Consider the following 25,773-nt stretch of genomic DNA (forward strand, 5'->3'; position numbering starts at 1 on the left):
TACACCCCTGTCTCTTTTGTTCCTAAGGAGATGAAAATGTTTGTTTTTTATTCCTACACTGAAAGATAATGTTAAGTCACTGCACAAGCACTAACAAGTTGCATAATACACTTTTTTTCCACCCACATTTCTTATTGTCCTTTCTTTCTATCACACCTCAGACAGGCTAAGCTCACCCAGCTGTATCCCATCTTGTGCTTAATGAACCCATTACATTTGGACAGTATTAGGATCTTCCACAGCACATGTTCTGGCAATACAAGGAATGGAATTTAGGTCACATAAATTTAACTGTCTAAAAGTGAAATGTCTATATCCAGGCTTGTTTTCTCCAGCTCATTCTATAGTGAAGAAAAGATGAGGATGGGTTGGTCTTGCCTTGGGACAACATCTTGGAAAACAGAGCTAAGAAAGCAGAAAATAAGTTTGATTAGCTCAGAGGAATCTGTGATGAGTCAGGACAGCTCTGAGTGTAGTACAAGGATAATCAGAGGAGGAAGAAAAGGAGTTGAAATTCAAGTCAGTGTTTGAGGGAAGAATATGTTAAACTGGGAATTAGAAGAAAGCTTCAGGCTATGAGCAGATAGAGATCTTGGAAGTGCCCTCCAGAAAAAAGTGGAGGATTGTAAAACAATCTACAGTTTTAAGAGAACTCTATTTAGGGTGAGCATTTGGTAAGATGTCTGACCTGTGGGTTGCAGTGCTAACAAACAGAGGTTGCCTCTGACTCAGAGCTGGATCCCTTCCAGCCACCTTAAAGCACAAAGTGAACTTGTGTTTCAGAAGAAAACAGCAACAGGTTCCTTGGCTTTTCCTGGTTCCACCAATCCACTTCTCATGCAGTGAAGGCTGCAGAGATTTTCTTGGTGATGGGAGATGAGGGTGGGTGCAGCTCAGACACATGGACAGAGAGGGGGCATTCAGGCCTTGGCAGAAAAGTTCCTTCTCCCACAAAGGGCAACCCAAGTCTCTTTCCTGTGTTTTTTGCTTTATTTCAGCGGGTCACAAGGACCTTCACACCCTGTCTCATGAAGCAAAGACACATCAGAGGGCACAATGATGCAGATGCAGGTATTTTCAAGCCTTTCATCTCATTGCCTTAGCCTGTGTCCAGTTAGTCTGCCTTTTGACAAAGCTGACAGTCATAATATCTTGGGTAGAACTGCAAAATTATTCCATGTTATAAAACTTTTCCCAAGCTATGGCTGAGAGCATTTACAATGTCTTACTTGAGGTCATATTTCAGAGTGCCCAATGCCTATAAAAGACATGAAAACCCATGACTTACTACACTGAAGATTCTTATGGGGATTACTTTTTAAAAACTGAAATCTAAGTAATGTAAATATTCACCTTGATTCACATACCACTGCTTCACTGTTATTAAGAATAAGGCAGCACTGCCACAAAGTAGGAAAAAAAGTAAATATGAATGCATAGCAATAATCCATTCCCATGTAAACACCTTCTCAGCCTGTGATGACGTCTGTATCAATCTTCATGATCTGGTCATGGATTTCCATGCAACAATTCTACAAAATAAGTTGGCCCTTTGATACCCTATGAGATGAACCTATAAGGTGGCAAAATATGGGCAAAATGCCTGGGAAGGGCTGAAGAATACAGAATCAAATCAGTCTAATAGAAGCACACAGACACATATAAACATAAGCATATATGCAAATTTTGTTGGCCATGATATATGCTACTCTTCTTTGATTAATTCAATAGGTGCAAAAAAAACCAAACTAAAGCAAAAAAATCTCCCACGAACTAGATGAGAACAGTTGTACAGATTATAGCATTGGTTTTACTTCTGTGGCAATTAAATTTTGTACAGCAGAATTCTTACACAGAGAAGCAGTGTGAACAGGAGTCAATGGAATCTATTAGGGGAAAAAAAAATCTATTAGGGGTTTTTTTGCTATATTACATGTGGATATTAAGGTCAATTTGAAAAACCCTGAGTAACGATATAAAGAAGTGTGATGATGAAGTTAATAAATTGACAGAATGGTCACCAGATCAGATGCACTTAAACTGACTATAATTCACAGTTTCCTTTAGAAATTTTGTGGAACAGGAATATTCCATGTGGCTCAAAAGAAAACCAAAATGTTCTTCCTTTCCACTCAATAGCTTTGACATTTTATTGTCATGCATACCAGTAAAACCTAGGATATCAGGATGTAAATTCAATCAGGCTGAAATCATTTACAAAAAGCCCACTGCTCACTGTTAAATTGGTTGACTCAAGTTTCAAAGATGCAGTGAAAACACATCTGCCCCATGGGTGATGTTTTGGTGCCTTGGGTGAGAATCATTCCACTAAAGTTTATGTCTCTAAAACTGAGCTGATTTCCACAGATTCCTTGTATAGTTACTGAGACACAGGCAGCACAGCCAGTTGGGTTCAGACAACACGAAGTAGAGGGTTTTAAATTATGTATCTCAAAGTATTGGATTTATTGCACCCTATTTATGTTTTCTATCTGGAAAGAGGGAAGGAAGGATTGAGGGAAAAGAGAAGAGAGATTGGAGGCAGACACACAGCAGGATTTCAGCCTAAAGACTAAGTTTGCCAAAGGTCCACTCAGCTGATTAGTAGCAGCTTTTATTGGGAAGCAAATTAAGGTCAAATAAGATGAAGTGTTTAATAATAGATGTTTTTTTCTTGTTGCTCCAAATTCTTCCCTTTAATTTTTCCATATTAGATTAAATCTAAATTCTGTTCAGGTCGTCATTTACTTCTGCCTTGTTTTTAATATGTAATTTAAACTCTGCAGAAATGACACTAAAGAAATTGTGCCTTGAGTAGCAGGTGAAGCAGTCATGGAAAGCAAAGGTTATTTAGGTTAGATGATGAAAATACAAAATGACTGAAATCTCTGGCCCCAAAATGCTGATACAGTTCTACCATAATGATCACCTTCATCTGTCTTTCAATAACTTTGGAGGTGAGACTTTGACCCTTTGGAAATTTATGAGGTTAAAGGATTACAAAGTGGGGAAAAGAGGAGGGAATGGAAAGGGACTTTTTACAAGGGCATGTAGTGATAGGACAAGGGGTAATGGCTGTAATCTGGAAGAGGGGAGATTAAGGTTGGATAGGATTAGGGAGAAATTCTTTCATGTGTGGATGGTGAGATGATGGAACAGGTTGTCAAGGGAATTTGTGGCTGCCCCATCCCTGTAAGGGTTCAAGGCCAGGATGGATGAGGCTTGGAGCAACCTGGTCTGGTGGGAGGTGTCCCTGCCCATGCAGGAGATTTGGAATTAAATGAGCTTTAAAGTCCCTTCCAACCCAAATCATTCTATAGTTCTATGATTTTGGTCAAAGATTTCACAGCTGCACTGCAGTGAAATAGAGGAATTCTTCATTATTCCCCTATTTCCTTGCATGCTCTGTGGAGAGGGTTTCTTCTAATCTCTTAAAATAACTTCAAATAACTGCAATAACATTGCTGGAGACAGGCACAGCTTCACTGGTTGGTTTCTCACAGAAACACAACACCAGTCAACATTTGACAAAAATGTTTTAAAAAGGAAAGCAACCTAAGAAAGAGAAAGCTTTATTGATCTCCAGCACTGGGAGATCCACTTCAGCAGCCTCCAAAGGATGCAATTTATTAAGATGAGAAATAAAGATGTCCCAAAGCCCTCATTTCTGTGGGTTGCATTATTAATGACTTCCATGCTTGCAGATGGCAAAGAGCTACATGGAAGAAGCCTTCTTGGCTTTTCCCATACCCAGTAGGATAGATATTTAAAAGTGAGCCAGGATGAAAAACAAAGGAGACATCACCAATGGTGTGAGAAAACCAATTAGCAAAACATAGGCCAAGGTTTAATAGTTCATTTGAGCATTGGCAATAGCCTGATAATTTCTGGGACATCCTTGCTTGAAAGCAATCTTGGCAACTAGGTAGTGGGAGTAGAAAATAACTTGGAGTTACTTTTACATTTTTTTTATCAGTCCAGTCTGGTAAAATGGAAACTCTGGTTGCTCCCCCCTGGGAGTGTAGTCTGCAGCAAAGAGTAGCACTAAGCAAAAAGCCACCACCAAAATAATCATCATCATCATCATCATGATGCAATTATTAACAACAATAATTAATAATAATGATAAATCCTCCACATGCAGTAGAAAAGGTGAGTTCATATTTTATGGTATTTCTTTCACCATGTACCAAACTTCACTTCTGTCCCTGGAGTTTCTTGCCAGCTGGAGTAAATGAAGCATGGGATGAGTTTGTGTGTTGTTCTGAAATGTAAAACTCACTGGGGAGACCAGGGCAGGGACATATAAAGGAAAAGGACAAGAGAATGATCCTCTTGCCAAATAAAAGTAAATGTTTGATAACCTGAAGTCAGCCCAATGTGAGGCTGTTTTGGAGGCAGAATTGATTTTGTGATGGAGCCTGGATAGGATGGTGCAGAGTCACTGAGCCATGAACTAGAGGAGCCTCCAGGGCACAGTTTGACTGCTCCAAGATATGCCCACAGAAATGGATATTTTATTGAGGACTGCCTTTTCCAGAAACAGACACTAAATGAAAATCCTGTGTGAGGGAAAGAATAATTTTTGCAATAATATTTTGCCCATTTTGTGTGTGTGCATGTCTCCCACTTAGATGAAAGCAAAATTCTGTGACATGGATTTAGATGCCCTTTGGATTGTTTAATTTCATCCAGTACTGCTTGGCTCTAGTTGGTCACAAAACCTTTCTTGGTGGGCAGTAATCACAGGTTTTAGAGAAATAATTCTGCCTCATATTCTCCAAAGGAGTGCTTGTATTCTCTGTTATTTTCAAGCCAGTAATGAAAATAATAATAATTAAACAAACAAATAATAATTAAATGCAGCATTACACTGAAACAACTTTGTTAAAAAAAAAAATAAAAAAAAAAATCAAACCAAACCAGGACATTAGGACTTGCAGGTCATAAATATGTAGATGAATACACTGTAAGTACTAAGTTATTCAGTGTCAGTCATCCAGCTCCAATCCAAAGGGTCAGCATCCTCCTTGGCATCTAAAAGCCATCAGAAGGTTTCTGAAATGGAAGTTCAAGTGTTTTTCTGCCCTCTGCCTTTTTCCAAACAAATCAAATGCCCCAGTTTGCTCACAAATGTAAAGACCTCTTGGAAACAATCTTAGTTTTTCACAATGCTTTTACGTACAAATAAATATTAGAATCATAGAATCATAGAATGACTGAGGTTGGAAGGGACCTTAAAGACCTTGTTCCAACCCCCCTGCATGGGCAGGGACACCTCCCACCAGACCAGGTTGCTCTAAGGCACATCCAACCTGGCCTTCAACATTTCCAGGGATGGGACAGACACAAATTCCCTTGACAACCTGTTCCAGTGTCTCACCGCCCTCAAATTAAAGAATTTCTCCCCCATGTCCAACCTAAACCTCCCCTTTTCAAGTTTTAACTCATCTCCCTTGTCCTCTCCCTACCCCCCTACCCCCCCCCCCCCCCCCCCCCCCCCCGTGTCCAAAGCCTTCCCCCAGCTTTCTTGGAGCCCCTTCAGATATTGGAAGGTTGCTCTGAGCTCACCTGGGAGCCTCCTCTTCTCCAGGCTGAACAACCCCAATCCCTCAGCCTGGCTTCCCAGGGAGGTGCTCATCCCTCTGAGCATTTGAGTGGCTCTGCTCTGGACACCTTCCAGGAGCTCTGTGTCCTTCTGGTGTTGGGGACTCCAGAACTGGACCCAGCACTGAAGAGGGGAGCTCAGCAGAGCAGAGGGGGAGAATCCCCTCCCTCAATATACACCATTCTTCAAGATATAATGCCTACTTGTGCTAGGATTACTGTAGTGAAATGAGGCAACCAGGTGCCACTAATTGCCAGGGAGTGAGCATGAGCTTGTGTCAAGCCCACCTGTGCCTAATTAGGGCAGGCCCCCACTGCGCATGAGCAGGACCGGGGGCCAATAAAAGGACCCTAATTAGGCACAGGTGGGATTGACACAAGCTCATGCTCACTCTCTGGCAATTAGTGGCACCTGGTTGCCTCATTTCACTACAGATTACTACTCCAATTTTCCATACCAATGAAGCCACAAAGCCAATGACAGACCCACAGCAGAAACCTCTGCTCAGAGAGATTGTGTGAGAAATGAGGGCATTCAGTACCTCAGATCTAGACATAGATACACAGATGGATATTCAGAACCCTGTAAATCAAGTGTTACAGATATACATAGGATTAATTTAGTTCTGAGTACCAGTTCTGTATCTCCTCTGATCAATATGTTCTCTTTTATTATTCTTCCACAATATTTTCCTTTTTAACTCTTTTCCAGCAAGTTAATAAAATATGTTTGCATTAGCTGAAAAGTACTTGAGGTTTTTTTCCTGGGAATTCTTTCCTTCTGCTGTTCCCCTGTAGAAATGAGATGCCCACAATTGTATCTATATCCTATAGGAGTGCTTTGAAAAGCTGCCAGCTTTTGACACCTGCATTAGGATTTGGACAGCTGTAAAAGAACATAAGTCCCAGCCAACTTAGAGATACTAATCCATGCTGCACTGCCTCTGATTTGCCCATCGAGCTGATCATATTATCATTGCCTAGCCCAATTAACTCCAAATAAATTGGGTTAGCTTAAATAATAAGGCTTTGCTAACCAAGGTCAATGTGATCTGATCAGTCTGAAGATCACTCTCATAAGGCAGCTCAGTTGGAAGATTCAAGAGCTGATGACAAGATGGTGGAGTTGGCTGGAAGAGATGGTGACTTCAAACAAGACTACAGAGCTCATATACCCAAGCTCTTCCCTTAACATAACTGCTTTTTTATTATTATTATTATTTTTTTATTATTATTATTCCTTTTTCTTATATGTATTGTTCTGTACTCCTGATGTTCATAATTTTAACTATCAACATTCTTTCTGACAGAGAAGGGGAAAATTGGTCTTAGTAACGCATATATTCTGATTTTGTGGTCAGAAGCCTCTTTCAGTAAGAAAATATACAGAAAATTCTCTTTCTACTTCATTTGCCATTTAATCGATTGGTTTTTATCAGTGCACATTAAAAGGTGCATTGTCAGTTTAATTTCCTAAACTCATTGTGGTTCTTTTTTCATCCCTTTTACTTCCTCCTTTCTCAGTACATAACCAACATATCATATTGCATCCCTTGTGGGATTTCTTTGCTTTAGCTTGGGGAATCCTTTAACTCCTAATTTTGTATTCTGCTCTAATGTATTCACCCACCCAAGAGCCTGGAAGGCTGAAGCTGAGAAAAATCACTTCCATTTTCTTAGCTACTATTGTGTGGTTTAATGTAAAACACACACGCAGAGCACAGTGTGAGCTCCAGTTTTACCATCCATGTCTTTCAGAACTGAGTCAACCCTGATCAGTGTTTTTATCAAAAGATGAAGATTCAGGTCTAGGCTGGAACCACTTAAGAGTGGTGAATTACTGGGAAAAAAAAAAAAAAAAAAAAGTCAATGTGTAAGAGCAAGGAAGAGTTTACTAAGAAGGATTGAAATTTGGCTCCAAACACTGGTGAGCAAAATATGTAACAGCACAAATAGTCCAAACCAGGACTTGAGTTTAATCAAACCCATTACTTAGTTATCAGGAACTTCCTCTTAAATTATTGGTTCAAATCAAATTGTTAAAATAGCAAATGGAAAATCTATATTTTAATCATAAGTACTATTTCCATTTAGCATCTACATTTTTAGGTTTTTTATTTTTATTTCTCCAAAAAGAAAGGTTGATTTGGGACACAAAGTTTGGAAATCCTTTTCATAAATGAAGAATGTATTTAAGAAAGACTTTAAGTATATATACATCTTAATTATTATTGTAAATCCATTTTGCTATGTTAGAACATGCCATATGATGCATTCTGATAAACTTTATAACTATTCATAGCTTAATCATGGTTTACTCTATCAGAACTGAACAGAAATTAGAAACACATATGGAAATGCACACACCTCCTCTGTTTTAAGTCCCATTGCACTGACTGTGGAAGGAAAAAGAAAGTTCTTCATGACACTGAATTTTATTTATAATGTCCTGAATGAAGAAAATATCATGTACTGTTAGTGAGCTGACTGTACTGCTCCTGGTCACCAGGGCTTGAGTTTTCCTCTGTTAATTATTAGCATTAAATTACAAGCAGAGATATTTTAAACTCTACTTAGTGTTAATAAAAAGAGCCAGACAGCTCCATTGCATGAATCATATTTTGACTTCAGTCACTTTGTGCAGATTCCCAGCTCTCTTCTTGAGCTAAAGAGGGAGACTGTACTGACTGCCCTCCTATTTCATAATATGGTAAGAGTTTGCTCTTTAGTACTTTTTTTTCATGGTTTCCCTTCTTAGGACTTCTTTCTGTCATATTTGATAAGTCCTTTCTCTTTTTTTCCTTGTTACATCTCTATTTCACTAGCACCCTGTGATCTCTAAAAGTTCTCCCTGCTGCCAAACTGCAGATTTTGGTGCTGGCTTCAGTTAGTTTTGTTTTCTTGGAAATCAAAGCCAGACTGCTCAGATTTCTGTTCAGGGTCTTTAATTGTTGAGAGGCAAACTGGGTGTTCATACCACAGGGTTTCTTTAGTGATCACCAGAACAAAAAATGGGTCTCATTGCTAGGGCAGTCCCATTCTACAGCTGATTTATTTTGCTGCTGATCAGGCTCCATAATTTCTTTTCAAAATCTACTCTGTAGAGTAGAAAATACAGAGGTTGCTGGTTTATGTTAAGATTTGTTTCTTAAACACAATTTTCTTTCTATTTCACTTTCCTACTCTTTTTTAGAAGCCTACTTTGGAGAGTTGGGTAGCACCTCCTTGTTGCAGCTCAGTAGGCTTTAAGGTGTCTTTACCCTACCTGACCCAAAGCGCTCACATTGCAGAGAGAACCTCCCAACTTGCTGCCATTTACAAGATACATTAAGAATCCTGCACTATATTTTCTTTCCACTCCCACAGCATCTCTGGACTTTCAAATGCCAACAGTCTTAAGACAGGCAGATCCCTCTTATAAACAAGAATTCCTCTGTGCCAGCACGAGCTACAAGAGAGAGAAGAAAACCAACTGAAAAAAAAACCAAAATCTTTTCTGCTGGGAAGTGCCAGTTTTACTCTTTGACTTCTGAACACATCTGTAACATTAAAGCCAGACACGAAGAAAATACCCTAAAATTGTTGTTGTTATTGTCACTAAGGAAACGACTGCCCAGGAATCTGCAAGTTGAGTACACAAACTCTTTGATACACAGCCAACAACTCTTCGATGTGCAGCAAAATTCCCAACTCTGGAGAATCAGGTCTGCTCACTTGGATGCTCCAGAAAAGCCATAGTCCAGACTTGCCACAACATAAGATACCAAGACAGGGAGTCATAACTCAGCAAAGATGTTTTGCTTTAGGATATTCCTCTCTGCAGTCTAACAGCACTGCCAGGAAACCTTGAATACTACAGGAACTGGGGAATGTGGGAGGCACAAGACAGAATTTTCCTGTCTGCTCACTTGTGATGTTGTTTTTCAGCCATACTTCACCTCCCCTCATTCCTCACAATAATTTAGAGGTAAGCTTTTTTGCACTGAAGTCAACAGTATAATTATTGGTTAACCTCTCCAGCCCTTCAAATAGAGTGGTGTTCTACAATGATGGATGAATCCTGAACTGTGCCCCAGGAGTTATAAATAAGAGTCAGAGCTAACCTGTCTGCAAACCCATTCAAAGGCCTATGCAAATAATTTACATCAATTTAATAATTCAATAATAGTTTAGTAATCAAATTCCAAAAGTCTGAGATGTTCTCTGGTGGTCTTTAATTTCTCAGCATCTGCACAGTCAATGTATTCACAGTCACAGAGACTCTTGTATCATAAAGAACTTGACCAACAACATGTTTTGCTGAAATGTAAACAGGAGCATGAATATAGATATCCCATGTCCTGAGTTCTGCTGTAGAGTAGAGAAGCAAATAGTGGCAAAATTCATTGAAAAAAGACATAGTTTATAACAGGTGGCACCTAAGGAACAAGATTATTTGTCTTAATCACTGGAGACTTGGGTAAGATTTATAGACAATGGGCCAAATGGAACATGTGGAAAGACTCCACTAACATAAAATAATTTCAGAGAATTTAAGCTTTGAAAATACTTTCCTGTTACCACTGACAGGTGTCCATATCAGATCCTACTTCCTAAGGTCCCTTGGTAGAGTCACAAGGGCTTCTGTTCTGTCACATTTACCCAAGAACCAGAACATCTCCCTGTAGACAAGTTTACTTCTGGTGTGCTCCTAGCTCCTTGTAGTCTTTAGTTTTGTATATTTCCTTCCCACTGTGTAAAAGCATAATCTGTCTCTCTGTAATTCTCCTTTGTATGGCCTCGAGACCAAAAATGCTTAACAGGTCTAAAAGCAAAGCTGTTCTCTCCAAGTAAACAGCTGGACCAGAGTGAATCCATCTGTCAGCAGCAGCAATTCAATAACAACTGAGCAATCCTTTACCAAGGTAAAAATATATCTGTCCAGCCAGCCAGGAGTCCTTGCTTTTATGTTAAATCCATCACCCACCTTTGTATCAGAAGAATTTTGTCAGCCACTTGTTTGTGAAGAGGGAAAACAAGGAAATGAATTGAGTTGCAGTGGCTGGTTGTGGTTTCATAGCAGGGGCAAGGAAAAGAAATTTTGGTGTTATAAATACATTGCTAAACACATCAGGTTTGGGACCTTTCCATGCTCTTGAAGTAAAATGTCACCACTTTTACCCACTTTGCTAAACTGCTTTACCCCAGATTAAAATGGTCCCATCCAACCTGCCTATGAGAACAATCTCTGGGCCATGGTTTTCTCTGGGCATTGTTTGCAATTGTGGTCTTTCCCTTTATTTGTTAATTATCTTGTCTATTAATTGTTGTTGGAAATCAGATTCTGGTGGGTTATGGAAAATTCTTCCTGGTTTTCTCCTCTTCCAGCAGTGTAAATGATGATCCCTTTTCCTTTCCAGTCCCATTGGGACTCAGGCCAGTGCTGAGTCAAACCAATGCACCCTCACTGAACAAATCTCATTGAAAACAGTTTCACCCACAGCAAGACAGAGTTATAGCTTGAAAAGACAACAGAAATTTCTGTCATTACATATCATAACAATAAAAAGGCACATTACAAAACCTAAGCAATTGCTACGTGTTTGACAGCGAGACTTTTCTTCCCTGAGCATATCAGAGCTCTGAGGTTGTGAGTCTTCTGCAAATCATTCCTTATTATCCTAATCTAGGATAATGACAGTGATCCTTTTAAGAAATCCTTTGGGAGAATAAAAGTTTTCACTTTTACATTCTATAAATCTATAAAGATAATTTTTTTTCCAGCTTCACATCTATTAACCCCAGTGTCCCATCCTTGACACAGAGGCCTCTGTTTTGTAAATCCATGGGGAGTGTTAGAAAAGTGTTGTGACAACAACAGTATTTGAAACTTCAGAGAAATTGTACTCAACTGTTAAGATTTTCTTGACATTTTCTATATCCCTTTATGCAAATCAAAGTGAATTTCTCTCCAGTAACTTAAGAAATACTTTGTAGATTTTTATAAATATACAAGTTGTCCAAACTTCCTTAATGGGCAGCAGAAAAAAGGCCATTTTGGGGCACAAGTTTTCTGATTTATTTTGAATGGCTGCTTGAGGAAAAAGAATGAATTTAACTCTACATTCTTGTGCACCTTTAGATGTATCTGAAATACAGATATATTGTAGAAATCTATTTAAGCTGTAAGTTCTCCAGGTGCTTTGTGCAGGGTCTCATATTTTTGCAGTGGAGTTTCATGGCTACTGGAGCAACACTTCAAAGAAATCACCAGAAGTTTCAATATATAAACTGATTCATTTAAATGATTTATGTTAAAAGAATTCAAAGAACATTGGCAAAATGTTTGCTGAGAGACATATTAAGAAACCAGGGTTATCCCTTGTTGATTCAAATGTATTGTAGTGAAGCCAACTTGCAACAAGCAGGAACAGTATTTGACAACTATTTCACCACTGCTGACATTAATAACAGTGGTTCTATTCCTTAGTTCATTCCAAAACATTGTGTGGGACCTTTTCCAAAACTGCTCACAGGAATTTAAGACAGAAAAACTCAAAAGAACAGGTGAAGAAAGTACAAGTCATGCTGTACTTTTGCCTGCTTTGTATTTTCACTTCTGGGTCACTTATGAGAACAGTTTGCTGATAAAGAATATGGTGTTGAACCACATAGAACATTTTTCAAAGTCAGGCATGAAAATACAGAGCTGCCAGCCATGGATCTCAACTTAATGTTGGCTGAAGTCATGGTGTTGGTAAGAAGAGCCTGGATCCCAGATGAACAAAAAAGGAACATAGCAAAAAGGGTTGTGGAAAACATGTACAGGGAACCAGAAAGTACTTGGAGAAATGTTCATTTCTTTACTCCTTTGCTCATTTGATTATTAAATGGGCTGGCAAATCAGTATGGTTCATTTCACTAAGTATGGAGGAGTTTCTATCTTTTTAGACACTAAGTCTTTGTTGAAGGCTAAGGTCAGCTTCAGATGATGTCACTACTACCAGTTCAATTTAGAGCACATTAGATTCTTTTCCTTTCTTCATGTTCCCTTAATCAGTCATTTTGTCTCAGTGTTCTTGATCTCAGAGGAGAAAAAAGTTACCACAAAGGTTGTTAAAATGTTTAGACCTGCTGGAAGTCTAAGGCAGGAGGATGGTTGGACAACAATCTGATCAAAGTTGCTGCATCAGCCAAGAACTCTAAATTTTAAGATGCATTTTGTGGAAAGATGGAGATTATTTTACATTGAGTACAGCTGCAGAGACATGAAACAGCATCTTTCTTCTTCTTTGTCATTTCTGGTACAAATGCACATTGTTTTCTGTAGTAAAGGCTATGATCTCTGGTCTGATCTTTTACTTGTTGCAGGCCAGATGTAAATACTGAGGTATTAAAGCTGGTGATTTTTCAAGCTCAGGCAGAATTATTATTCTAACAATGCTGAAGCAGTTTGGAAAAGGCAAGGACATAGCAGAAAGTATAGGAAAACTTTGCAGGTTGGAACCAGCCCATGAATTACAAGTTGTAACATTATGGATGAAGGCTCTCAAAGATGATTTAGAAAAATCCAAGTTTCAACATGCTGCTAAGGAGTGTGAGATGGATTAGCTTGGACATTCAGACACACACACACCTGCATATTCCTTTCAGTCTGACCAGCTTAAATGAAAGGGTTAGATCTCTCTTAAATTTTTTAGATCATCTTGTCTGGCTTACTGGGCTCCTTCACTGTAATGGACAACAGAGTCAAAAAAGGAGGCTGTTAATTTGGAATATCCGTTTTTTTCTCTCTGTTAGGAAGATGTGAAGCTTATTTTGCCCAGTCTGGATGCCACAGATAAAATGGATCTTGAAAAGTTAATAACACTTTTTTTTCTTTCAGGGATAGTAATATCAAAACTGATGCATGCAAAGGTCCCTGGCAGCTTGAAGAATCTGGGCCTACGAGGATAACCATAAAGCCTGGTGCTTTGAAGAGTTTTGCTTTAATCACCTTAAGCCCAGCTCCATGTTTTCTGGAAATAGAGAGCAGTACAGAAAAAAAGAAAGCAAAGCCAAGCACTACAAACCTTCCCCAAGGCAGGTGTGCAGCTGACATTCTTCATCTTGAAGAAACTGACCTGCCAGGTAGTGCAGTCAACAGCATTAGAGAGCCTGGGCAAAAAGGTCTTTTTTTGCATTAAAATTGCAAACACTTCAGGGAACCTACATCTCCAGAAATCTAGGAAAAGAAGTCACAAGGTACAAAAGACTGAAGCTGACAAATCGTGAGCATTCAAAGAACATAGAGGTAACAGGGGAAAGAAATCTAGGGTGAAAAAGAGCTGTGTTTTGGACACCCAGCAGTTTCAGGATAAAGCTGGAATATTCACTCAGGCTGTCATAAGAAAAATAATGCAAGATCATAGGTATGACCCCAACACATCTGCTCTGGATTGACCTTTTCCTCTGCTTGAGATTAGGACAGTAGTGATGCATGGGTGAAGGGAAAAATGGTTGAAGTACCAGCACAGAACCAGAACTGACTGAGCTGTACAAGACAACTTGCTAAAGGATGAACCACCAGATGGGAATACTTCAGCTGCAATACAGGGAGACACAGGAAGAAAAACACCTTCTGGCTTATTCACCGGATGATCCAGAGGAGCTTGTGGTAGTAGAGTCTGGAGAAAGGCAAATGCAGGCTCGAGGTTGTCCCAGGGAAAATAATTCCAGGAATGATTTGGAGCTAAGTAAATACACCTGGAATGTAGTCACTCTTTTGTGGCTCAATATTTTAATTGTGTCATCCCAGGACAGCAATACCAACGGGTATTTTCAAACCCTGTGTGAGAGTATAAGAGAATCAGCTGAAACCTTGTGGTGGTGAGAACATTGAGGCCAAGATTTGATCTGTCTTGTTCTAAACCATCAGGAAGGGTCTGAAACCCAGGACAGGATTCACATGGCAGATTAAACCATTTCTGTAACTAAAAAGTTACAGAGCCTGCTCTTATTACTATCTGTAGTTAATACCTATATTTACCTGCATAGACTGGACACTGTCCTGGGCTCAGAATCAGCAGCCTAAATGCTGGTGTTTGGTGTCACCAATAACCCAGAGTACCTACAGGTTGCCCAGGGAGGTGGTTGAGGCCCCATCCCTGGAGATGTTCAAGGTGAGGCTTGAGGGGGCTCTGAGCACCCTGATCTGGGTGAGGGTGTCCCTGCTACTGCAGGGTTGGATTAGATGACCTTTAGAGGTCCCTTCCAACCCAAATTGTTCTATGACTCCATGATCTTACCTGCCCTTATAAAGATGGTAAAAGATGTGATGTAGCCAATCATCATACCCACAGATCTCTATGAGATCTCTCAGAGAATGTGAGATACCCCAGGGCATCTCAGAGGGCACTTAGCACCCATATTTATGTGAATAAACCACATCCTAAATCTCTGTTGTCTCTCACAAGAGCTTATGTACTTAGATATAGTAAACACTTCAAAATATACATCTACCTTTATGTGTCTTTATTTGCAACCTGAATCCCATTTCTACTCAGCATTAGAGAAACTATCTTAGCAAAAGAAACCTGCAAGTCTTCCATACAGAGGAAAGGAAAGGAGTTGAATACCAGAGGTGAAAGCCTCTCAGGGGTACATTCTGACATATATTCTGAACACCATCCTGAGTTTGGTAATCCCTGAAGGCTCTTTTCCATGACCATCATTACCACATCCCACTGTGGTACAAAGAGCATGTCAGAGAACAGAAAGCTAAAGAATATAGAGACTTGAATACTGCAGAGAAGCAACTTCAACATGGCCAATAATGGCTTTTCCTGCTGCTCTCTCCTCTGCAGTCACCCAGTACTATTCACTAATGAAGTTTGTTCCAGCTGTTCGCCCACTGTACATAATCATCTCAGCTAACTAACCCATTCACTAACACAAAAAACCACCATGCAAGCTGTCAAACTTCATGTGACTCGAATGAATGAGTGTGGTTTGTAGGATCCAAGGCTCCAGTGACAGCTGTGACACATTCACAGCCTTAGTCATGAAGAGCTTAAGCATCTGCGGTATTTCAGATGCTCTCTCATCTCCTCTGCATATTAAGTTCAAGCACAGAACTGCTGGAAGGAATCCAAAGATCCAGCTCTCTAAAGCACAGGAAATGAGTAACTTTACTAACTTTAACATGGGACTTTTATATAATGCACTGGTGCTGCTTTCTTTATATAATTTGTTTCTAGGCCAGCTCTAAGAAAGTTCTGTTGTGTGTCCAGTGTCTTAGAAATGTACTAAGCCCAAGCTCATACTTGATTTTTGGTACCAGTTACCTCATTTCAGAATTTAGCTATATATTTAAATACCATTATTACAAAAATTGCTTTGTAAAAGGCAATGCTTTTTACTTACATTTGATATTTTTTTTTTTTAGAAATTAAAAAACCCCACCCTTTTATAAACTTATTTCAAACAAGTGGCACTGAGAGTAAAAACAGAAATGTTATGATTTCGTAAAACCTTATCATTCCAGGAATAGGAATTAAAAGTTAAGGATATCTTAGCTATTTTAAACTCTCTTTCCAGCTAAATATAATTTCTTTCCACTATGAAGCAGTGTATCTTTTACTGCTACAACTTTAATTCCAGTCTCTATACCAATGTGTTCTGAGAGCTTCATGGCATTTTTTTTTCACTCTTTGGATTTCAGTAAATATTTTTAAAGGCCATAGCTAAGAGGGAAGGTGTTAGTTAAATCCATTTATCAACTGACTGTGGGATTTTGTTAGCTTAGGACAGAGGTTGGATGCATTATAATAAGAAATCATTGAGCTACTGATTTATGGCAAAAAGCTGTTAGGTCACCTACTTCTAAGCATGTCAAGTGCTCCAAGATGGCCAAAATACATTTCACAATGTGTCAATCCTAAGCTAATGATGTCTGGTCAGCATTCATCTCCATCTTCTTGCAACTCACAGTGCAGCTATTCACAAGTAAGGTTTATAGGTGAGATTTGGATCATTGCACAGTTTCTGTCTATCTCAGGCAGAGTAAGCTTGGATCTGCCTGCAGAAAATCCTGTAGCCATCCTAGATGTGTCCCTGTGTTGATGCATCCCCACCTGTTCACAAAACTGCACACAAGCTTCAGCTGGCAAATCTGTCTTACTGATTATTGAAGATGCTCTGAAGACAGAAAAGAAAGTGTTACATCAACTCCCTGCCAAGGAGTAAGCCTCTGAGATTTGAAATGATGAATAACTAGTAAAAAAAACCAAACTAAGCAAAAAAAAAACCAGTCAAAATTGAACACACATATTATAAAAAAAGAAAAAGAAAAAATAAAAAAAAGGAAAAAGACCAAACACAAATAGATAGGGTGTTGCCTGGGAGACGTGGCATGAATTCTCCCTGCAAGGGACAGCCTGAGCCTGTCATTGGTTGGATAAAGGGAAGATGTGGGTGAGGAAGATGTGGGGGCCACCACAGCAAGTTGGGCTTTTCAGAAAACATAACATCAATCATGATTTGCTATGGCTTTGAACTGGCAAAAAATTACTAATCTTCCCCCTCAGCAAAGATGGGAGCAAGAGGGGAATCGCTCTTCACAGGAATATCTCTGAGACACCATGAAAGGTTTCAACTCATCAATTTTGGATAACTCTGAGCCAGCTGCTGCTAGAACCTTGATGGAGTGATTCTTCTGACCCACTTCAGGATGAGATGAAGCACCCTCCCCACTTACTATTTAGTGAACTGGAGTGGGTGGCTAGGATGTGGCCATCTAGCTTTCAGATGTTGATGTAAGAGTAAGTGAACATCACCCAGGCTGCCAAATAGTTTTCCTGAGTGAGAAAGCCTTTCTTCACATTAAATGAATGATAGTTTTTTCAAGGTGATCCCTGGGGGCCAAGTTTTCATCTAAGAGAGTGAGACAATTTATACCTCCTCCATTTCTCAGGATGGACCTACTGATGGATCTACTCCCTGCAAAAGAACTTCATTCTGTTACATGGCCCTTCAATAAGGAATTTTTCCTTTAGAATCCCCACCCAGTCAGCAGGACCATATATTGTCCTGTTCAGGAAAAGAAAGTAACAAAATCTACCTCATTCTTAGGAACTAAAGAATAAAAATAAAGACTCAAAGCTTTTAACCCACCGTGCAGATTAAAAGGGCTTTTCCTGCCCTAACCCTCAGCTCCATTTAGCAGGCCCAACAAATCAGAGATAACAGACTATAATTAACTTTCCATTTGCAGCTCCGAAGCAATCGTAACCCAATCAGCTCTAATGGAGTGCAAAAGCCACTGTTGTTGAGGCTTTTTGTGAAGTGCCTCAACATTGGCCAGACAAACCTGGAAACGTATGTGGCAGAAGTGTAATGTATTTTCAGTAAGGAGTGCTTAGGCTTCAGAATTTCCAGTAGGATAGAAACTGAAATAATTATTATTACTATTGCAATAACTGTTAGTATGAAGGATAGGCCATATAAATATTCCTCCCCTTTTCTGTCAATGTTAGAGTCGATTATAAATTATACAAACATTAACTAGAAGAATTTCTTTAATAAAACACAAACAAACAAACAAAAGAAAACACGACACAGTCATTTTCACACCTTTGTAAACTTTCTTTTTAAAAAGAATATATCACATAATTAGTTTGGAGCAGTTTCAGAGCATAGGCCTACCTTAAGCCAGCCAGGAGTAAAACTGACACATGAATGAGCAGGAATAAGATCATCAGGATGTCTCCAGGGCAGGTAACTTCTAATATCAAATTCACATCAGCTCATTTCATGGGATGATTACCTCAGCAGAATATGGATTCAACAGCAGTGTAGAATCCAAGCAGCAAACAAGAGCCCCTGCAACTACATCTGTGTATGTGTGCAGGAATCTTTCCAAGTGAATATTCCTCAGCACAACAGCCATGTTAGCTTGAAATGCTCTGTGTGATGATGCTTCTAATTTTTCTTCAGGAGCTAGAATGATTTAGCACCTCTGAAGAAGTCCTGTCCTGGAATTATTAATTTGGCTGCTCTACAGATCAGCCCATCAGCTTGCATGGAGATACAATCAGTGAACTGCAGAGAATTACATAAACAAGACTTGAACAATCTGGCTTGATTTACATGAGTTCCTCGTCTGTCTGCTGGAGATAAAAGTTCAAGCCTAAGACAGATCAACAGATTGAGAAAGCAAAGGGTGTTCATAAAAAAAAAAAAAAAAAAAGAAAAAAGAAAAAAAGCCACAAACAAGCAAACAATGAGGTGAGGGCTGGATGTCCTGCTACAAAGCATTCTGCAACAAAAAATCTGCCTTTTTTCCCATATATTTGTGCCCACTCAGTTACAATCCGAACAGCATTTCAACAGCCACCTCAGACACATGAATTCTAGTGCTTGTTTGCATTGTGGAAAAGTACCAAACACCTTTCTGTATGCAAAGCATTTCTTAAGAACAGAACAAGATCAGCATTAAGGGAACTGGGAAAGTAGCTCCTCAGGGGATGCAGTACATGTAGGGTAGCAGGAGTAAAGCAGAGTGGTGTTGCAACCATCCCTGATGATATATTAACAGCAGAGATTACTTTAAAGTTGTGGATGGAAAAAAAAGAGAGAGTTCCTCACTGGTGCATTTCAGTTGAGCTGTTCTATTCCTGCACCAGTGATATCATTCCAAAATCTTACTGACTGCAGCATGTACTGAATCCCACCCTTGCTGCCTTCACAGGTGATATGGGAAGGCTGGATGTGAAAAGAGAACAGGGAGTAAAAACAAATGAATAGAAGCCAACACAAAAATAGACTTTGCTGACTTAAAGGTGGAGGCTGCACTCCCCAGGTCAAGTAGTAAAAAGGGGTGAAGTAAAAAAGAAAATAATCAGTATCTCCAGTGAGTTCTGTACCCTGCTGTCCGTTCACCTCTCCTGACAACTGTGGTGATAAATAACTCCTCTGTCAAATCAGAACTAGCTCTAAAACCTGGAATTTCTGCAGCTCTTTCCACCAGATATGAGTTACAGCATCATCCTGTCCTGAGTTTATTTTTTCTCAGTGCTTCTTAACTCAAATACTCTGGTTTCATTAAAAGATAATCTGAGCTAATTTAGGAATTAGACTGTTTGTACTAAGTGTGCTCAGAAGGAAGGAAAGGAAAACAAAATCTGCTACATTGAAAATGAATCAGCCTGGGGACATGGGTCTCAACTTCTCAAAGGCGTAGGCACATATGGAACCCAACCCCAGAAAAAATATCTCCAGGATGCCGGCTCAGCCACCCAAATGAAGAGAGATGTGAGGAAGAAAGGTCTGAAGGAGGTCAACAGACCTCAGAAATCTCTGGCTTTCTCATCCTGGTGGCATCCCACGACAAAGCTCCTACCTTTGTGTTTCTGTGCTTCACATACACACCAACAACAGCAGATCCAGAGAGCTACAAGCGGCGGCGGCACCACCGTGCAAACAGCAGACATCTTAAATTTCCAGGGAGGAACAAATCCTCTTGTTTGCTTGAAGGGACCCCAGCAGAAGGCTGAAGTTAAGGAGTGATTACAAAGTTTGCTGCCCCTTCAAAGATAAATACGTGCATTTATCACACTTAAGGTCCCCCCCACCCCATGACCTTGGAGGCTGTTCCGTGCCACTGGTTATTCTTCCAGTCACGGCACACATGCCTTCAACTGGAGGAAACAAAACAACAGAAACCTTCTGCTCCACGAGAGATTGCCAGTTCAGTAACAGATCAATTGGAGCTGTCCTTAACAAACAAGAAAGCAGCAAATATTACCTTCAGCACATAAGAGCAGGGGAAAAAAAAAAAAAAAAAAAAAAGTAAAAGACCATAACCTATCATAACCCAGAACGGAGAGATGTCAACTTTAATCCAACTGCCCTTATTGCAGTGAATAGCATTCCTTAATTATTCATCAAATTGAAACAGTGTTGCCCTAACCATCCTATAGGACAACTAATTTTAGGACAGCATTGGTGTGTTTCACATCAGCCAAGTATGAATGCTTGCATAATGCATTCTATCTCTGTAGCTATACCAACACCACTTTAAGGAGTTTGCTTTCTATGCTATTGTTGGCAGAAACCTTCAGTAACCATACATTCCCTTTGCTTGGCATGTGCTAGCCATGGAAACCTTTCCCCACTGTACCTGACCAGTGTCACATAGGCTGAATGGAGAAGTGAGATGGCTGTGTATTCTGAAAACAATAACTGAAAATCTGTTTAAAAAAAAAAACCAAACAAAAAAAGCCAGCACACCCAAAAGGCTACCTTGGTTACATTGGGTACAGCCACATCCATCCAACACTTGCACTGTAATTAGCATACACAAGGCAGACAGTAATCCATAACACCCTAAGAAAGAACCAGGTCACTTTGCTGCCTTACTCACTTAGGTTAATATTTATTTTATTATTTTAATTTCCTCTGTGCTACACCAATATATTCCTCAAGCTAAAAAAGCCAGATTCTGTTTACCAGCAGATTGGATGCAGAGGAAAGCCACTGACTTGCAGGGAGTTTTTCTAGACTTGCTTCAGTATTAGTGGAATGATCATCTAGCCATAAACACAACTGTGTCACAAATCTTTTTTTTTATTTTTTTTTTTAATGCATTTTCCAGTCCTCTACAGCATGCTGCATTATCTTTCTCTCCCTGCCTGCAAACTCTTCAGATTCCAATACATACCTGAACTGTTCACATGTGAAATTCATAGCCCAGCAGTCGGTCCTGGATGCTATCGCTCTGACTTAAGATGTGCTTGGCATAAACAGGGTATTATTAGAACCAGCTGTTCCAATACTGATAAGGAGAAGGGCACAGAAGCAGGCAAGCAGAGGTCAAAAGCACATTAACCACAATTTTTCCTCCTGCCCCACTGAAAAACAGAGAAGTCCTGGTGCCCTGCTTGAAGGGTGAATCAGAGTTTCTGCGGCAGGTGAAGATGCAGGACTGCAAAAGGGAGCCTTGAGCTCGAAAATGCTATGAGCAGCATCGGGTCTGTTAGCAATCAGGTTTTATTTACCAGCCATATTGTGTTAAAAACAGACGTGATTCCCATGCCGAGCGTGTTAACCTGTCACCACTTGCAAAGGGAGATTTATTTTGTTTGAAATAAGCAAAAATCTATTCGGCGGACTCATCCTCAGAGCCTGCAGGTCTGGATAAAGGCAGAAAGCCTGCATGCAATTCCTCCCCCCCCCCCCCAAAAAAAAAAAAAAAAAGTATTCCCAGGACCTGGGGAAGACGAGGAAAGAGCCGGTAAATCAATGTCACTCTAAGACAAGCCGGCGGTTCCTTTTCTCTCAAGGCTTGCAGTAGTGTTGCTTTGGCATCTCCAGGGTTTGGAGCGGGGCAGAACCCCCCCCCTCCCGACCCCATCCCAGTCCCCAGCTCGGGCTGGGAACCGGAGCGGTGTCACCCCCGGGTGGGGAGGTTGGAGAGAAGCGGGAGCAAAGGACTTACCATTGCAGCAAGGATCCGTCCCGGTGCTGGAGATGCTGCATCCCCGCCGTGCCGGGGAGGGGCGGGTGCCGGTGGGCTGGGAGGCAGCGCTGGGGTGGACACAGAGACACTGAGAAGGTCCCCGACTGAACCTCTGCAGGTCCGGATGTCTGCGGGGAAACTGAGCGGCCAGGGCCGGGCCGGGCTCCCCCCAGCCTGGTTGGTACCGAGCGGAGGAAGGGTCGGTGCCTCCGGAGAGAATCCAAATTCCTCCTCCTCCTCCCTCGCCTGCCGGTCATGTCCAGGCTGCCTTTGCTCAGGGGATGGGCCAGGTCCTGGCCGTGAAGGAATCTGCCATCGTTAAATTAAAAAAAAAAAAAAAAAAACCCAAAACCCCAAAACAAAACAAAACAAAAAAAAATCGAGAAGGGAGGCGGGAGATTTGCAAACTTTTTTTCCTCCCTCTTTTTCTTTTTTTTTTTTTTTTTTCAGCCTTGTTTTGTTTGATTGTTTGTTTGGGTTTTTTTGTTTGTTTGTTTGTTTTTTGTTTGGTTTTGTTCTTGTTTTTAGAGAATTATTCTTGCTCGGGAGGTTGGGGGTGGGCGAGGAGAAGGGTGTTCAGGCTGGATCAGATGCTGTGCCTGCGAGTCAAGGCTGTGTCGTGCTCACCCCTGGATTTCTCTGTGTGTGTGTCTGATTCTCATACCCAGACAATGCTCTGCAAAGCGAGCTGGTCCTGCGGAGAAATGCAAACACCTCCTCCCCCAAGTGCCTGAGGAAATGAAAGACGATATGGAACCAATAGCTTTCCCTTGGCTGCTCTCATTAATATGGAGAAAGAGAATGAAACCAATGAGGAAGAGCAGGAGGAGGGTTTATTCAAATTAAGTTTCTTAAATCAAGCTGTGCTTCACCCCCTTTCCCTTTTTTTTCTGTCCTCCTCCTACCTCCTCTCCCCCAAAGCCTCTGTCTCCCTGTCACCTAAACATCGTTGCTGCTATCCCCGAGGTTTGATTTCTTTTTAAATGAGGGTCAGCAAAGCACGATGATGAGAGGGAGGATAGCATCATGGCTTGGAGGGGGTTGGTGGTGGAAGGGAGAATGCAGGGAGGCGATTTCTCCCTGAGCTGCAGAAGAGTTGGTTGCAAAGAAAAGCAATAAAGTAGCTGGAGTTGGCAGCGAGGGGAACAGAGAGGAAATGGAGCAGGACTTTCACCTACAAGCAGCATTTTGCAGATGGTGGATTGCAGATAGGCAGGTGGGAAGTGTCTAGGATGAGGTCTCAGCTTCTGGAAAGGATCTCCTCCTTTTTCCCAAAACAGACACACACACACCCAGGAAGGTGACTGCACAGGAACAACAGCATCAGTTCTGTCTGCATTGCTTCAGGATTCCTGGAACAGCAGTGCAGGAGTGGTACCTGTTGCTGGAAGACCAGTGGAAGGGAGTTTTAGGGAAGGCTGAGATGGTTGGTGAGAAGTGAAAGGGATGCCCAGTCAGTTCTTTTGAGCTGTGTCTGGAAAAGAGCAGGGTGGCACATGTCACCTGCAAGGTAAGTGCACAAAAGCATCTGGTCACTGCTCCCTTCTGCAGAGAGCAGCACTCCAGGGAAAGCTCTCCAGACCTGGAAAATGATCTCTAAAGGAGTCAGACCATCTGTAGCAGGCCTAGAGGAGCCCTCTGCCACTGCATCCTGGGGAGGCACATGGTACCTCACTGCTTTTGCTGCTGCCAGCCACTCTGCTCTCAGCCCCCACAGATCCATGTCAAGAACTTGAGATGCTTAACATCCACATCCATGCCCAAGTTGTCTGAGAGCTGTGCTGTGACAGCAGCTGCCTGCTGATGAGGTTATTACCCTAAATTTCACAGCACCTGGGACACTGCTACTGTTGCTCTTTGCACTGGGGAAGCCTTTTTCTCAGCTTGTCTTTTACCACTTCTTCCTTTTCTGCATCTCCCATCTTCCATTTCCCCAAGCATCCAAATTTCTTTCAAATCCTTGTCTTTACCTTACTCCCAGATTAAACAAAGGAGGAAAAGGGCAATTTGCCCATAATAGCAACTAAATCCACTACCTGTCCAGACTGAAAATCCTTCACCCAGTTAATAACTTAAAAGTTCCAGTCCTTGTGGCTCTCAGTCCAGGTGCAGAAGCCTGAGGGGACAAAACTCCACAACAGAAGCACTAAAACCGAGCCCAGCTCCCAGTTCCTTGGCCAAGACCACCCCGTGGCTTCATAGTTGCCTTCCCTTGAGGAAACCATGCACAGATCCATTGGGAACACATTCAGCTCTGGTTTTATTCCAGCATCATGGGGCAGTCCCAAGAATCAGCTGGACTTTTCAAAGCTTAATTCTGCAAGTTTCCCTTCAGTTATGCCATCTTCCCAAGCCACATCCCACAGCTTTTAGCCACCTCTCTAAATACAAGGAGGGGGATGCCAAAGAAAAGATGTAGATGTTTGCATTGTCCAGCTGAGATATCACCCTGGGAACTTTAGGCAGACATTAACAGGAGAGAAGCACTGTTGGGTTGTCATCCATCGCAACTACTTTATATGTGTCCATAGTATAAAACACCTGACCAGATTTTGATGATGTATAAAGGGAGCCAAGACATTTACCTGTTATATGCATGACAGCCAGCTTTATTTTTCTGCACCCTAAAGGGCAAGATGCAGAATAAAAAAACCTCCAAGCAAAATGTTTCTACTTCCCATGAGAAGGTACCTATATATGCTGTCTGGACTTAAAGAACCTCTTCCTCACCCCCCCAAAATAATAATAATAATAAAAAAAAACCAGAACCCCAGCTGTTTCCCCTCAAAACCTGCTGAATTTATGGCAGTCCTACCTCAAAAACCAGAAGCCCCATAATATAATGTTGTCTTGGGTTGCTAAGCACAGAATAAAGCTCCCAGCTGTTCAATTATTATGTGCTGCTCCAGTATCTGCTCCCTAACTTTCCCAGGAGAAGGGCAAGGAGCCAAGAGAATCATCTAGTGGCCAGCATCCAGCTGCAGTTGGGCTGCCTTAGATGATCTCAGCTGATATTTGTATCATATTTTCTACTGAAGTAGTCAGGAGAATCTATCTAAGAACTTCATTCTCTGAAGAAGACAATTTTCTTAGAAAACAGTTAAGAGATTTTTAGGCAAATGATGCTTTATTATTCTCATTAGCTGTCTATTAAATGAATCATTATTTAAGTGTGTGCAAAGGGTAATAGCCATTATCTTGGCTAACATGGGAGACTGACAAGGGCAGGAGAAGGCTTCTTGAGAGAAGTGGGGGGTACCTACAGCCATCCATCTGTCATCCTTCATCAGGCCAGGACACCACCAAGGGGGCTGCAAGAGTGTTTGCTGAGGCTGGGTTCAGGATATTCTGTTGGAAGGGATTCTTGTCCTTTTCTTTTAATTTGACACCTCAGATGGGATTTAGTTGTCCAAACAGCAAAGTCTGAGCTGGCCAACCATCTCCACCTTTGTATTAAGGTCAGATCTCATCAGTGCAGTCACAATCCATCTCAGCCCAAGGAGATACTGAAAACAGCTCAGAGGGAGTGTCCTAAATATGCCTTTTTCTATCCACTGCTGTTAGACACAGTGGGGACACTAACCCAGCTTGGTGACACCCACACAGTAGACCTCAAAGTTTAATGAGATGAATCCCTCTTTCACATTCAGGTTTGACAAGCCTGAAATATTGAGACTCACCCACTTGGC

General features: G+C 41.0%; 1 protein-coding gene across 1 annotated transcript in view; it reads right to left on the reverse strand.

Annotated features, from left to right (window-relative positions):
- Positions 1-22,135, reverse strand: part of ADCYAP1R1 (ADCYAP receptor type I) — a 133,437-nt gene extending 111,302 nt beyond the window's left edge. The window contains exon 1 of the mRNA XM_008502214.2: positions 22,064-22,135. The gene's annotated coding sequence lies outside the window, so the exon portion shown is untranslated. The remainder of the gene's footprint in view (positions 1-22,063) is intronic.
- Between the last annotated feature and the right edge of the window lie 3,638 nt (positions 22,136-25,773).

This window comes from Calypte anna, chromosome 2 (assembly GCF_003957555.1).
Source record: "Calypte anna isolate BGI_N300 chromosome 2, bCalAnn1_v1.p, whole genome shotgun sequence".
NCBI lineage: Eukaryota > Metazoa > Chordata > Aves > Apodiformes > Trochilidae > Calypte > Calypte anna.